General features: G+C 41.3%; 1 long non-coding RNA gene across 1 annotated transcript in view; it reads right to left on the reverse strand.

Moving 5' to 3' along the window:
* Positions 1 to 1,877: 1,877 nt before the first annotated feature.
* The window catches only part of LOC308631452, a 30,378-nt gene continuing 18,064 nt past the window's right edge, over positions 1,878 to 14,191 (reverse strand). Inside the window, exon 5 of the long non-coding RNA XR_014018208.1 lies at positions 1,878 to 12,544. This is a non-coding gene — a long non-coding RNA (uncharacterized lncRNA). The remainder of the gene's footprint in view (positions 12,545 to 14,191) is intronic.

A 14,191-nucleotide genomic window follows, 5' to 3' on the forward strand; every position in this document is an offset into this window, starting at 1 on the left:
ACAGGACTCCTGCAAAGAACAATCAGGGGAAGAAACGAAGCAGAGCTAACAAGCATTTAGTGTCTACCCTTCTCCAGGTGTCTGCTTTTCGCACAGGTGATATTTTTAATCCTATAAGATCCTGAAAGGAAAATTTTAAACAAAAAGGATTTAGGCTGGAAGAGGGTAGATAGCTGGCCTCTCTTTTGAAGTTAGCATGAAACTAGCTGGGGTGGGGCTGGATGGGATTGCAATGTTCATGTGACAGTGTGGCCAAGCTAAAGACAACCTCTTCTGACCCCCATTCTCTTTTGCAAGTGCCTAAATTTCTATAATAAGACTGAAACATTAAAAACTTCTATTTGTGTTTTTTTTTTTAAAAAAAGCTCTTTATATTTTGAGCAAGAAACAAGTCCCTAAATCAGGAAAGCTTGTTTTCCTGGTGACAAGTTTCATCATTTCATAAGTTTGTGGCTGGTGGCAGAAAGTCGCAAGGTCAAGGAACCGGGCACCACTGTTGATAGAGTGGGAGGGAGAATCAGCCTGGAACTTGGCAGCCCTGCTGGGAGGCTAATACTGAACCTCACACAAGTGAAGGAGGAGTGATGAGTCGGAGCTTCCAGACTGAGCTGTTTATGTATCATTTTTACCTCTACGTATGAGTGTATAGAAGGAGGAGGAGACATAGCAGATTAGCAGAGAGGTAATATAACAACCACACAGCAACATGAACTGAACATTTTACAAGGTTTACATTTAAGAAGATATTTCTTCTCTTGAAAGACCGAATAACTGTAAGAATGGCAATACATGGGGAAAATGAGTACTTCCTGTCTTCATTCAGGCAAATAAATGTGGGAAATGAATTCCACTGAGAGAAAACTGAGTGGGAAGTCAAGCAATGGACTACTACACAGCACTGAATAAAGTGAACTGTAGCTACATGCAGCCACATGCATCAATCTCAAAAAACAGAATGTTGAGCAAAAGGTAAACATGGTATTGAATCATTTACATCAAATTTTTAAAACCATGTAAAACAGTCAGTCCTATATATTTGTGATAAGTGGACGCATAAGTAGAAATTGATCAATATCAGCTCAAGGATCAAGTTACCTCTGGATGGGGAGGGAACAGGGTATTTGGAATGGAGAGGAACACAGGGAGTTTCCACTGCTTTTGTGATGATCATTGGTTAAGCCGAGTGGGGCAAATTGATATTTGCTAAATTATTCTCCACATTTTTGATATCTAATATATTTCCTATCATATGAGAGATAGGTAGACAGGAAAGAGAATTTAGCATACAGCCTGGCCAAGAAAGTAAAGGGAAAGAAGATCATGGAGTTGCAGAGGCAGCCTAAGATTCCCATAGAAAGTCTGTCTGAAGTGTGGGGCCCTGCGGTATTACACATGGAGCTAACTGTAAAATAGTTTAAAGGTGACATTTAGAAATTGTTTTTGCTGATGAATCAAATCTTCCTGTGTCTTAACCTCTCCCTTTGTGTAGATATAATGCTAGTCACACAGCAAGAAGAATCTCTTGGGGGTGATTCATTATAGAAAGCCAATATGTTTTCTAGTCTTTTTTAACTTGGCTAAATTATAAATATCTCAAATGTCAAAAAAAGAGAAGAAGAATGTCACATGTAGTTCTTTTGGGGAACATAGCTAATACAACAGCAGAAGCCAGTGTTCAGGGTGAACTGAGATATGGCATTCATTTGTACTCAATCCCCATTCTTACAAATTTATGAGATAAGAAACTTGTGTTATGAAATGTGAAAAACTCCTCTATTCATTTCCTTGGATTTTTTATTGATTAAAATATTGTAATAGCCTTTACTATATAAGAAGCTTCTATAAGTCCAAAGAAAGGTGAAAACCCAGAAAGCAAAGTGGACAATTTACAAAAAGAAACACAGATGACCAAAGATGTATTAAAATATTCACTTCTACCAATGATCAGATATGCAAGGTAAAGAGATCGAGTACTCATTCCCATTTCCCACCTGTTGAACTGCAAAAAGAAAGATTTTAAAGCACTTTTTCTTACTGTGAGGTTGTGCTTGTTATAAAACATTGTTTTCTTTCTTTCTTTTTTTTTAGTTTTATTGATTCTATTTTTTAAATACATGACAGCAAAATGCATTACATTTCTTATTACACGTATAGAGTACAATTTTTCATATCTTTGTATATAGAGTATGTTCACACCAATTCTTGCCTTTATACATGTACTTTGTTTTTTTTTTTTTGCATTACAATTCTTATTACACATATATACCATAATTTTTCATATCTGTTTATATATAAAGTATGTTGACATCCAATTCGAGTCTTCATACATGTGCTTTGGATGGACATCATTATCTAAAGTACATTTTCTCTAAGACAAGAACCAATTCTGTACTGAGAGCAAAGCAGGTTTACCTTTTGAATTTTCTTTGCAGTATGACCTGAAGATTGCCAGACAATCTACAAAATATCTCCAAATTAGCTTGATGTGGGAAACTAAATTTCTTCCTTCGCTTAGTCTATAGATAAGATGTTCAAGGAATTTTATTAAAATCCGGCACATCATTTGGATGTGCAAGCTCTTAGCCATTATCAGCAATTATTACATCCATTGCTAGAAAATCAGTTGATGAGATAAGCTACTGACCACCACTGTTTCTCTTGTAATTTTTTTCCTAGCTGTGAGTAGAAAATACGACTGCAATACCAGAAACCCATAATACATATACAACAAGCCATGACAAATCTGTTTGTGTATTAGATACTTGTAAATGCAACTTTGTAGGGATTTATTCACTTTAGATATCTCTCCATAATAAATACTCCTTTATTTTCTTTGTAATGACATGAAACTTGTAACAAAGTTAATTTGGTAGAGTCAATGAGATATGTGGATATTATTAGAGTAGGCAGTCTTTAGGCATAAATGGTGAGAAGCCCTAAAAAAAGACAAATAAAAATTTTAACTTTCTCCTTCCATATTTTGTTAGCTTCAAATATCTATAATCAACATTGAGCCAACAGTTTCTCCTAAAGTAATTAATTATAAAATATGTGCTCTTCCTATGCATAATATCACTCAATCTTGCTAAGAAATAAAGGTCCGTGACTAGACGTCACAGTTCTGCCAGTTCCCTGGATTTTTTGGAAGTGGCTACTTCACATTGCAAGGGTCTTGGGCGTGAAGCTCTCCACACAGAGATGATCATAACTTTCAGGGTTATGGATGTAGACATAGGGACCCCAGGGAGGAAGATGTCAATCAGGTTTGGTGGCTTGGAGGAAAAGGAAGAACAGAGGGAGAAGAGAGACTGAACTCTCCAAAATGATGAACCAACAAGTTTAAAACATGGGAAGGAATGTACAGAGCAAGTGGGAGGAGTAAGATGGGAGACAGAAGCAGCCTCCTGTGTCTTCTGACAGTTCTGGAAGGATCCCAGGAGCCTGCAACAGTTTGCAAGGGAGGCTGGGCTTAGCTGTCACTTAGTATCAGGACAAGCCAAAGCCTGGTCCTGCCAACAACCACACTGCTCCTTATCTTCTGCTATAGGCTGGATCTACTGCAGTTTTAGGGAAAGGCTTCCCTCCACAAGTACAGAGGATTAAATAGGAAAAGCTACACTTTGTGATAATGACCAGAGTCAAACTATACCTCAAGCATTATAATGTGTCTTTTTGGAGGAGAGGGAAAAGGGTATAGAGCAGAAGGGGGGGTGGTCAAAAGACAAAGAAAGTTCCTACCGAGTTATCCACACCCCACTTTCAACACAAGGCTATCATAAAATGGATTTAAGCTTTTAATTTTTAAATTAAAAATTTAACTTTTTAAAGAGTCATTAATAAACAGGACTCAAGAAACAACTTCCTCATTTATATGAACCACAAACAAAATGGGGACATAGGACAGAGAGCAGGGACCAAGGGTCAGATAGAGGCAGGCACAGTCAGAAATTGTGCCCCAGAGAAAGAGATGGAAAGTTCCTCAAGTAAAACTAGGTGAGGATGCTCTGGGCAACATTCAAGAGAACAGAGAGTGAACATAGTTACCTCTATTGGAAAGTTAGCTTCTTGCTAGGGTAGCAGAAAAGAACGGCAATAGCTTTGCAGTAAGAAATTAGGCCTGTGTACTGGCACTGGGCCTGGGTGTGCATATAAGAATTCACACTGTCAGCATAGAGCCTGATTAGGGACTGTGCAGTACCAGGAGGTGGTGACCTCAGAAGAGCTGACAGGAAAGTTTGGACATGGGGGAGGTTTGGAAGACATAGAGTTTATATTTGAAATTTCAAAACATAGGAGGAAAATGAAATTCATCAATGGTAGCCAAGCCAAGTGTGGTGGTGCGCGGCGGTAATCCCAGTGGCTTGGGAGGCTGAGGTAGGAGGATGGAAAGTTAAAAGCTGGCCTCAGCAATTTAGCGGTACCCTGCCTCCAAATAAAAAAAAAAAAATTTAAAAAGGTTGGGGATGTGGCTCAGTGGTTGAACTGGGTTCAATCTCCAGTACCAAAAAAAAAAAAAACCAACCAAACAAACAACAACAAAAAAACAAGGTAGCCCCAGACTCAACAAATGAAGAATTCATTCCTAAGAAATGAAAATAATAAATTAATCTGAAAAGGACTTAAAGGAAGTATGGTAATATCTTCAAGGGAGGAAACAGAAGAAAACATTATTTTAAAAAGTACAAAATTGGCACAGGTTAATCACTATTAGGCAAATATGAAAAAGCCCCCATTAGGAGCCTGGAAATAAAAAAAAATGGTTATTGAAACAAAAACATAACTCAACAGATGCTGTCAAATCTATATGACACTGTGCAAGAGAAGATTATAGCACAATGAATAAAGTACTGGGGAGTACTGGGTTAAGCAATGAAAGAAAAATTAAAAACATTAAAATACATGGAAGAGAGTCTCCATCATGCATCTGTCCGTATTTTCCAAAGTAGAGAAAAGAGGAAATGGTGACACTATTTAAAGAGACAATGGCTGAGAAATTTCAGAACAAAGAAATACACAAGTCCTGAGACTGAAACGACACACCAAGTTCTGTACAAGGTAACAGAGATTCAAGTAGTAACTGTGGGTCATCAAGGAAAAATGATACCGGGATGGGAGGAGACCTTCCTGATTGCCCATCAAGGAATGATTATTAAATGAAAAGCATATATCTCATCACCAGAATAGGAGCCACAAGACAATGGCGCATCATCATCCACATGGTGACAGAAAATACCGTCAACCTGGAATTCCATATACAGCCAAACTACCATGCAAGGGTAAGGGACAAACGAATCTCTAGACCAGAAAGGGCCAAGGATGTACATTATCAAAACAACAAATCCAGAAGGAAGCAGCTCCATGCACTCAGCAATGGTCAAAATAAATAATGCAACAAAGGCCAGGCTCTGACACCACCTCGGCCAGGATTCCAGGACAAAGCACCTTGTGTGATGTGGCTTGCCGATTAAATCAGATGATAGAGGCATGGAAATTGAAGATAAAAATCAACCTCCAATGAAGGAAATTTTATGACTCGGTAAGGAAGGAAGGTGGCCAAGGAGAGATGGGAAGGAAGGGGGAAAAAAGGGCAGGGAGGGAGGAAAGAAGGAAGGAAGGGAGGGAGGGAGGGAGATCTTCTGTCTGTCCCTAGACGTCTCAGGAAGGAGAGAAGTCAGATGGCGCCAAACAGACATCCCTGGAGGTGAGAGCCAGAGGGAGTTGAGGCTTCCTGGGTTTGCCTGGGTGTTTACAGGGAGGCCAGTGGACAGTGGAAAGTGGGGACGGAAACCTTTCTGACCACAGGGGTGGGCGTTCATCCCTCTTGATGGGGACACTCCAGGGAGAGAACCACCGCGGGGCATAGCTCCATGGGAGGGACCGTGTTATGGTTTCCATCTGGTCCCTAGTGCACCAGTGTTCCCAGGTGGGGCTTTTAGAGGTGACTGGGTCACAAGGGCTCTGACCCCATCAGTGAACTCATCCGTGGACGCACAACTGGAGGGGGTAGAAGCTGTGGAAGGTTGGGCCTAGTTGGAGGAAGTTGGTCCCTTGTGGCATGAGCTTGGGGACTGTATCTTGTCATGAACCTCCTTGTCCTCCTGCTCTCTGCTTCCTGGCTGCCGTGACATAAAAGCTACCTCTGCCACACCCTTCTGCCGTGATAGCCTGCCTGGTCTCAGGCTCCGAAACTCTGGGGCCAGCCAACCATGGACTGAAACCGTGAACCAAGTACATCTTTGCTCTTCTAAGTTGTTCTTGTCAGGGATTTTGGTCACAGCAATAAAAAGCTGACCAGAACATGCTGCCTGGAGCCTGGGGCAGAGCCAGCACCTCCAGGGGTCCCAGTTGGGGATAAGTGAGATGTCCCAGAGCAGGATGAGGGAAAAAGTTAGAAGGTTCTTGTTCTGTATCAAGCCAGCCTGCATCAGAGAGCACCCCTCAGGCTTAGTGTGTTAATCTATTTGTGCTGTTGTATATAAAACTCAAGACTGGTTAAATTTTTTTTTGAGTTAGTGTTTTGTTGTTTTTGTGGGTGGGGGGGAGGATACCGGGGATTGAACTCAGGAGCACTTGGCCATGAGCCACATCCCCAGTCCTATTTTGTATTTTATTTAGAGACAGGATCTCACTGAGTTGCTTAGTGCCTCGCTTTTGCTGAGGCTGGCTTTGAACTCGAGATTCTCCTGCCTCAGCCTCCTGAGCCACTAGGATTACAGCTATATACCACTGTGCCTGGCTAACATTTTTTTTTTTTTTAGTTGTAGATGAACACAATACCTTTATTTTATTTATCTTTTTAAGTGGTGCTGAAGATTGAACCCAGGACCTCATACATGCTAGACAAATGCTCTACCACTGACCCAAAACCTCAGCCCTAAGACTGGTTAACTTTTGAAGGACAGAAACTCTAGAGGATAGAAAGTTCAAGATCAATGTTCCAACAGAGGGCAGAAGTTAGAAGGCTCTTGTTGTGTATCTAGCCAGCCTCCTCTTCCTCAGCAGGGAAGAGCCCCCAGGACCTAGTCACCTCCTGAAGTCTCACCTCTTGGTACTATTACCTTCGGGTTCAAGTTCCAACTAAGGATTTGGGAGGGATATGCATATTCAAACCACAGTTTGCACAATGCAGTGAGAATTTCAAGTGTAGCTCTCTGCCCACCCCTTCTCTGTTAGAACTTGAGAAGTCAACTGGGGCAGCCGTTCTGCTGTAAAGTGTGGGACTTTGCAGAGATACATAGTAAAACGCATTTTAACAACTTTGCTCAAATTTATGAATGAAATCCCTTTTTGGTATTTTCTGAAATTTTATTAAGCTGATAAAATTGCTTTTAATTGCTTCTTTTGATAGCTTAATGGTGTTTTTTTGAACATGACACCATACTGAGGACTTGAAATATTCAGTTTCTTTTGAATTACATGTCGTAAACGGTTACAATTTTCCCTCTGAAGGAGGAGAAATAAGCCAGCCATTTTCCCTGCTTCTCAGTTTTGCTTGCTTATCCATAAAGGTTGAAAGCTACTATTGCAGGAGCACTGGGCTTGGAGAGCCAGGTGCTGGAGGCATTTCCTCTGTGGAGACCAACTTCCTCAGGGGGCAAGAGGGTTAACCTTCTGGAGCTATGACAAAATACTTGAGAAAAACGACTAAAAAGAGGAAAGATTTATTTTGGCTCATGGTTTCAAAGGTTTCAGTGGATAGTTACTTCTATCCCTGAGGGCTTATAATGAGGCAGCACTTCATCCTGAAGAGGGTATGTCAGAGCAAACTACTCACCTCATGGTGACCAAAAAGCAGAGATAGATAGATAGATAGATAGATAGATTTATAGATAGATAGATAGATAGATAGATAGATAGATAGATAGAGAATGAAAGGGCTGGGGTCCTAATATCCCCTCCAAGGACTCATCCCTGTGACCTCTAACTAGGCCCAACTTCCTAAAGATTCCAGCACCTCCCAAAAGCACCATCAGCTGGGGATCAAACCTTCAACACATGAGCCAAATTAGGACAGCAACAGAACAGCATGCAGATGAAGGGCAGAGCCCTGGCCTCCCAAGAGCCTTCCTATCCGCCTTTCCTATAGGGCTGAAATTCAACCCCAGCCTAGGAAGAGCTTTTTCCACTGTTACATTTCCAATGCCTAGAATAGTGCCTGAACATTTGTTGAGTAGAATCATAGGGATAAGAAGATATCCCTTGACACGATCAGCTTTTCTATAAGCCCTTTTGTGCATGCATTCTAAAACGTGCATTACTTCATAACAGGCAAAAAAAATTTTTTTTTTTTTTGTGGTTGGCCAGCCTGAACATTGCATAGGATCCAGACGAGCCAGAAAAGAAAAAAAAATGATTTAGAGACATAGACAGGTTCCTGAGTGCATTTTAAGTGGAGGGACCAAAGGAATCATTGCAGTCTGCTGCCTGAGAGATTTAGTCTAAGAAATATTGCTGAGCTATGAAATTAATTACTATCAGGAAAGAAAGCCCCCAGTGATTTAAAATTAGAGTGCATATATCTGTGTAGTATATTACAGTATATTAAGGAAGTTAAAGTAAATTAAAAGCCCTAAAACAATCCACGTATTATATCAAGGTCCTTGGGGCATATTAATTAGGTCTTCTCTATTCATTTTATCTCTTTTTGTAAATATAGGCAATCTCAGAATTAAGCCCCTTGTCCTAACCAGTGGCCTTTGGGTGGAAATGGCCATTGACCATCTGTCCCTCCACCAGGCCACAAAAGTGGCTGTCACCAAGGGTCCTGGCTGCCTCTCACCCTACAGTGCTCCAGAGCTATTGCTTGCAAAGACCCCAATGCTAATTTCCAATTTCAACTTACCCTCTATGCCCTAAGGCTTCCAGAAATTGGGTCTTTGGAAAACACTGAGTTGTATTCCAACTGTGTTATGATGAATTAGGCCTCTGAGGCTAGCCTTAGAATCTGACCACCACTGAGAATATTCGGATCAATTCTGAGTCAATACAGCAAAATTATTAAGAATGTGGGTTTTGGAATGTTCAGACCACTGACCATTATTAGAGTCCGTGTCCAGGCTCTGATATTTATTAAGGATGTGACCTTGGACCCTTTCATTGCTCTTTGCCTCAAGTTTCTCATCCGCAAAATGAGAATGATAATTATAATCAACTTCATAGCTACAGTTGTGAGTTGAATTATGCCCCCACTCCCAAATTCACATTTTAAAGTCTCAGTACCTCAATATGTGATTGTATCTGGATGAAGCCTTTGAACAGGTAATTAGGGTGGGTCCCAACCAGTATGATTGATGGGATATAACAAGAGCACATTGGGACACAGACACACACATGAAGAAGGGGCTCTGTGAGGACACAGGGACAGGCATCCATAAGAAGAAGAGAAGAGGCCTCAGAAAAAACTAACCCCTTGATCTTGGATTTCTAGCCTTTGGAATTGTGACAAAATACATTTCTGGTGTTTCAAAGTATCCATTCTCTGGTACTTTGTTACAGCACTGCCAGCAAATGAACATGGGTAATTTGGAAGATTCCATAGAGGATGCATGTCGAGTACTTAGTGTCTGGAGTAGTAAACATAAAATAAATGCTAGCTGTCATTATTATGTAGGAAAATGTGCTGCTCCCTTTAAGTAACTCTTCTTAGAATTAAGATTTAGTTAACAGCCTGTTCACAATCCAATTAGGTATCAGGATTACCTTAAACATATCTTTATCTTGTCCATTCATTTGTTCTTCATTCATACAACAAACAAGTATTCACTTCCAGTTTTGAGCCAGGAACTGGGTTTCACGCTGGGAGTACAAGATGGGTAGCATACAAATCATAATGCTTCCTCGAGCTTAGTCTCTGGACATGGTCCCATGTGGCACGTGGTATCCCTGGAGCCACGGGATGGTGGCTAAAGGCCTGGAGGGTTGAATACAGCAATAAAGCAGAGCAATTGAGCATCTGCAAGGCAGGCAGGAGGGGGCTGTCTGAACAAACTGGAACCCAGCCCAGCTGTGATGTGGATTTGGGTTTTCTAAGGAAGTTGCATCGTAGCCTGCTGCTGATCTGGATGTGGCTCCAGAGAAAGATGGTCCTATCTGAGTAAAATGCCCATGCTGGGTGTGAGGTTCAGAGGTGGCAAACAAAGGCCATCTCTCCTGGTGAAATTACAGCCAGGGCACATGGTCTGGCAGGTATGTAACCTAACAAACAGGAAGAAGGTACCCATGCCATCCATGCACCTGACCACCCTCTAGCAGAGGAGGCCTGGAATCATCCCTTAGGTGCCTTTGAGAGGCTGCTTATATAGCTAGGTCAGATTTCTTTGAAATGACAATATCAGTAATGAGTTTCACAAATATCTCTATTTTTAAAAAATCTGTGTGGTGCCGGCGATAGAACTAAGTCTATCTATTTTTAAGCTACTTATTCATGTATAATTGCCATGAAATAACTATACGTATCTCAATTATAAAATCTGATGTGTTGGCATATGTGTAATGTGCACCAGTAAAATGTGCACTACAATCAAGACTGTAAACACATCCATCATCCTCTCATGTCATCTTTGGTCCCTTAGTGATCCCGTCTTCCTGCCCCCACCCCTTGCCTGAACCTGCAGGCAGCTACTGCTGTGCTTTCTGTTACTGTAACTTAGTTGGTATTTCCCGTAATTTTATATAAATTGAATCATACGGAATGTACTCTTTTTGCCTGGCTTTTTTCGTTTAGCCTATTTTGAGATTCACCCATGTTTTTGCATATATCAGTGAGTAGTGCCTTTCTTTTTATTGCTGAGCTGTATTTCATGGGATGAATATGTTGCAATTTGTCAGGTCACTTGCTCATGAACATGTCCGTTGTTTCTTGGTTTGGGCTTTTGCAAATTGATCTGCTATGAAGTGATCTGCTATGTGTTTTGATCGCTCCCTGGATATATGCTTTCTTTTTTCTTGAGTAAATACCAGGGAGCAGAATGGTAGATAATACACAGTTAAAAAACTGAAAACTGTTTTTCCAAAGTGGTTTCTATCATTTACATTCATACCAGCAGCAAGAAAGACTTCTAGTTCTTCTGCACACTCATCAATATGATCAGTCTTTTCTAATTTTAGTGATTTTAAGAAGTGTGTATCTGTATGTCGTGTGGTTTTAGCTTGCATTTTTCTAATGACCAATTATGATATGTTTTTGAAGATCCTTTGCTGATTTTTTTATGGACTGTTGGTTTACTTGTTTTGTTTATGGTGGGGGTTAAAATATATTCTGGCTATTAGTCCTTTATCAGATACTTGCTCTGCAAATATTTTCTTTTTCTGTGGCTTCTTTTTAATTTCTACACTCTGTCATTTGAAGAATAGACTTTTTAATTTGAATGAAGTCTTATTGACCAAGTTGTTTCATGGCTCATGTCTTTAGTGTCCTATCTAGAAAACTTTTGCCTCACCCAAGTTTATAGGTTTTTCTATTGTCTTTTAGAAGCTGGATAGCTTTATGTTTTACATTTAGGCAAATTATCTATTTTATCTATTTTAAATAAATGCCAATTAGGTCAAGTTGGTTCATGGTTATATTCAGAACTTCTATGTCTTTACTGATTTTCCAGTTGTTCTACCTATTATTGAAAGAGGGGCTCCAAAATCTTGGACTGTAATTGTGGACTTGTCTATTTTCCTCTGCACTCTGATCATTGCTTCATGGTTTGTTTGTTTTGTTTTAAAGAGTACTAGGGATTTAAACCAGGGTGCTTTACCACTGAGCCGCATCCCCCAGCCTTTTAAAACATTTTTTTACCTTGAGACAGGATCTTGCTAAGTTACTTAGGGCCTCACAAAGTTGCTGAGGCTGGCCTCAAACTTGTAATCCTTCTGGCTCAGCCTCCCAAATTACTCACTGTTGTGGTTTAGGTGTGAGGTGTCTCCCAAAAGCTCACGTGTGAGACAATGCAAGAACATTCAGAGGAGAAATGATTGGGTTATGAAAGCCCTAATCAAGTCAGTGAATTAATTCCTGATATGGACTGAGTGAATAGTAACTGCAGGTGGGTAAGGTGTGGCTGGAGGAGGTGGATCATTGAGGACGTGCCTTTGGTGTATATATTTTGTATCTGGTGAGTGAGTCTCTCTCTGCTTCCTGATCATCCGTGAGCTGCTTCCCTCCACCACACTCTTTTATCATGATGTCCTGCCTCACCTTGAGCCCCTAGGAATGGAGCCAGCTGTTTATGGAATGAGACCTCTGAAACCATGAGCCCCTCAAATAACCTTTTCTTCCTCTAAAATTGTTCTCATCAGGTGTTTTAGTCACAGCTGGGAAAAAGCAGAGTCAAACACCTTAGTCTACGCTTAGCACAGCTCTCAGAATGTTTCCTTATTATTTAAGTGCCAGTCTCCTCCACGAATTTACAACGTATGAAAAGCAGAAATGGTCTCTTCTCCATATTGAGTCATGGTAGGGGCTCAGCATGGTGTCTCCAGGTGAACCAAATGGAATGGGCTGGAATAGGAAGCTTGCTGACTCATCTCACATGGCCTGGATGTCGAGATGCACCTGCTGGTGGCAAAACAAAAACAAGGGTGTTTCAGGTAGACTGACTAGAACCAAAGGTTAGGGACAAAGACCACAGAAGTCTCTCCCAAGGCTTTGGCAGATGTCAGAAGTCAGGCACGAAACAGTAGGACTAAGAATATGTGAAAGCAACAAGTGGGAACAGGGTGGAAGAGGAATCCTGGGGCCACGTGAAGAAAATAAAGGAGAGGACTCATTGACAATTGGACTCAAAAGAGAGGAAGGGACAAGATACTTCTGGGGTTTCAAGCCAAGATGTCCTGAAAATTGCGATGTCATCAACAAATGAAGACACTGCTCACATTAGACACGGTGTCCCCTTCCCAAGTTGTTCTTACTTTATTTTCCATCTCTGTGACCTAAGTTAGAAATCTCAGAATCATTCCTGAATTTTCCCCTACTCATGAAGAGTCGTGAATAAAGTTAATTACTCTTTCAGTTTGAATTCTCCAGGAAGCCAACTCAGATGGTTTTAGTAGAGTGTGCTCCTGGGGTCATCCTTGTGAAAGGGAGGTGCAGGAATCCAGCTGGACCTGACCACAGTCATCTTGAGGTGTAGTCACCAGGAATACACCTGAGGGAACCTGGTTCATTTTCTCTACTTATTTTCCCAGACTACTATAAATAGCCAAAACCATTAGAGTGGTGTGTGGAGGTTCATGACCAGACCCTGGCACCATCTGGACCAAGAATGTACTTGACATCCTTGATATTAGCCTGAGATAAACTAGGTACATTCTGACTTGGATGAAGTCACTCTGTCTTTACCATTATAGAAGTCCCTTCCTTCTGACTCACATCATGGGGATCCACTGTCTTGCTGCCCATATCTGTTCCTAAGTCCCCAGTAAATGGCACTCTACAATCCAGGCAGATGCCAGAAGTCAGGCATGAAACAGTAGGACTGTCTGTCTCTTTCCTCAGTTTCATGGACACTCACAATTGGTTTTCAGACCCTGGGTCCAGGATTTTATGGATCAGGAGGGAACTAAGGCAGGATTAGATGAGGGAAAAAATTGATAGATTCCAATGATAGATTCCAGTCATTCCACAGGAAGCACTGGAGATACATGGCTCCTCAGATTAGTGTCAAATTGGACCAAGACAACTGAGGCTGTATGCCTTCACATTGCTCAGTCATTGGGCCACCTTGGGATTGGAGGGAACCTCCATAAAGAAGCCCTATGCAGTCCAGGCATCCCTGATGGAATTGACAGCTGATGACCACCTGCTCACAGCATTCCCAGTAACTCCCACAAGTCCTTCATTGACCAGCATTTGGGTGGCATGGCATAGTGCACACAAAACTAGAATCGTTAAGTCCCCATCCCAGCCTTCCCAGGCTTCGTTATTGGGGTTCTCCTTCCCTCCTCCCTGAATTGCTGCCACAGAGTGCCAGCTTCCCTCTCTGCTCACCACCTTCACCATTTTCCCAGATCATTTTCCACATTGAGGCTGTGGTAACTTTCTAAACACAGATGCAATTGAGGCATTATTCTGAAAGCCATGGAAGGACTTCTCATTACCTGCAAGATTCAAGATTTCCACTACCCCCTTCCTGCTCTCTGACCCTGATGATCTACTTGCTCAGGGCTCTAATTCTCGTATCTCTGGTTCTTTCTCTGACACATA

The sequence above is a fragment of the Spermophilus citellus genome, assembly GCF_964194105.1.
Source record: "Spermophilus citellus genome assembly, chromosome: 12".
NCBI classification, from domain to species: domain Eukaryota; kingdom Metazoa; phylum Chordata; class Mammalia; order Rodentia; family Sciuridae; genus Spermophilus; species Spermophilus citellus.